Source organism: Dromaius novaehollandiae, chromosome 8 (genome assembly GCF_036370855.1).
Source record: "Dromaius novaehollandiae isolate bDroNov1 chromosome 8, bDroNov1.hap1, whole genome shotgun sequence".
Taxonomy (NCBI): domain Eukaryota; kingdom Metazoa; phylum Chordata; class Aves; order Casuariiformes; family Dromaiidae; genus Dromaius; species Dromaius novaehollandiae.
This window is the reverse complement of record NC_088105.1, coordinates 10,241,686-10,243,976: the sequence shown is the minus strand read 5'-3', so window position 1 is coordinate 10,243,976 and position 2,291 is coordinate 10,241,686.

Sequence of the window (2,291 nt, the reverse complement as noted above, 5' to 3'; positions counted from 1 at the left end):
CCCGGCTGCCCGCCTCCCAACCAATGAGGCGGCCGCTTCCTCCTGGCGAAAGGCACAGGGCGCGCCTTCTCATAGGCCGGCGCCTAGGACGCTCTTCCCCTTTTCTCCAATAGCAGCGCCCGATGGAGCGCCACCTCTGGCCAGGCGGCGGGGCGGGAGGGGGAGTGTCCCCCCCCCCCCCGCCCCCGCCCCGGGTCACACACACCTCGCGACGCCATGTTGGGCCTCATCAGGCCTCGCTGAGCCAGACCTGCCCTTCGGCACTGCCCCCGCAGAAAAGAGCCTTGCGCGATTCTTTCACCCCGGCCAAGCCAACAGAAAGCAGGGAGAGCAAGTGAAAGGGGCATGGAGTTTCCAGCCAAAACAGTTAACTTGTTTCCAAAGTCACAGTCAGGAGAGGTGCTGTGCAGCCAGGGCCAGGGGATACATCTGTACAGAGCAGCCATGCTCCCAGCGGTGACAGGGGCAGGGAAGAGGCCCTCTGCCTTCCCCAAACCTGCTGCTTTGGCATCACACCCCAGCCCTGGTCCTGTGCTCTGCAGGAAATGACCTAGGTCCCTCCCTAGGGATCAGCCTGGAGACATCGGTGACCATTTCCTCAAGCATCAAACATTTCAGCAGCGCATCATAGTGCACAAGCACACAGCAGAATTTGCCCTCTAGAAATCCATCACCACTTAAAAAAACCCACCAAAAGTAACAAAAAAGCCTCACTGAGTCAAAGAACAAGTCCAAAGAGCTGTAAGGGCAGAAAGCCCCAGTCACCAGAGCTCAGCGAGGATGACACCAAGGAGGGCAAATCGAAGGCTGTGCCAGCAACCCTCACGCGCATGCTAGCAACAGCCTGCAATACAATAGGCATGGGCTGTTCCTTCCCCAGGGTCCCAGCACACAGAGCAGATAATACCTAATGAGTTTTCAGCCCTTCCACAAATCAGATATTAAGGTATCTAACAGGACACTTGGGAAATGAGGAAGTGTCTTATGAAAAGCCTGATTTAAATAACTTGCCTGGCACCACGCAGGAACTCTGACTGAAGCAAGACTGGACTTTGATCTTGTAAGAAAACATTTAACCGTTGTCACTAGGAGACATCCTTTTTCCCTTCTGGGCATCCCTGCTAACTTGTGCAACAGGCAAGGTAGCGTCTCACAGCGTCCCCCTTCACACACGGCAGTCTTTCCCAAAGGCATAAACAGACTCAAAAGATGCATTTCTTCCTGTATCATCTGTTGGTCTCAAAACTGCAAGTAGGACTCAGCAGCTAAATCACAATAACAGTATTTAAACGGCAGCAGTGATAACAATCCTTAAGGTGATTCTGTTTCACTTCCCTTTCCCTCCCTGAGATCTCTGGCTGACCACAGTATTTCCAACTCTTTCATACTTACCTGCCTTGTATATGGGACAAGGTCTGGATCATACCGCTCTGTACATCCCTTGGAAATCTTAAAATACTTTTAAACTAAACACAAGCCCACATTTGGCTAGAAGTGAGGAGATGCTTTAACAAGGGCTTTAAAAGTCAAACGATACCCTTTTAAAACTTGTTTAAACAAGAAGTATAGGCTTAAAACTGCTGGGTTTGCATCAGCTTGTCATTTGGAAAAACTCTCAGAAAAAAGTAATTTATGTTTTTCTAGAGTAACATTTTACTCTATTATTATTTAAATGAAAGGACTGTAGCTGTGTAACTGCTGCTGCCTCCCTTCACTGTTTTACACTCCCCAAACAAGGCACTTCCCCAGTCAGCAGTGCCCTGGCCAGGTTTTTCTGCTCCGTTTCCCTATACAGTGCGTCTTGGCCTGACAGCTCCTTTTACACTGGCTTCCCTTTCCCATCCTACTTGTTTCTTCCTTTTAGTCCCCAAATTCAGACAGACATCCCCTGCCCCGTCCCCAGCATTCCCATAGCTGTGGGTCACCCCAAATTTAACCCAGTCAGAGACCTCTATTAGTGTGCACCCATATCGGCCCTTTGGCTCCCCACTCTCCTATAGAGCACATGCAGGGAAACACTACTGCATCCAGAATTAAGCATTTTGCTTACGTTAGTCAAGCTGCAACTATGTGGACTACTTAATATTTTATTATTCCACTTGAAGGAATTAAACATTTTAGAATGAATCAATAACATCAATGGATATACACAACATATATTTTAATGGGCTTTAAAAATACCAAGCTCTTACTGAATGCTGCAATCTATATTTAGAGCACTGTGTGAACACAGTTCCTCAGGGAATCTTTTACAGATTCAAAATAATAGGTGATCCTGTTTTATACTTTAC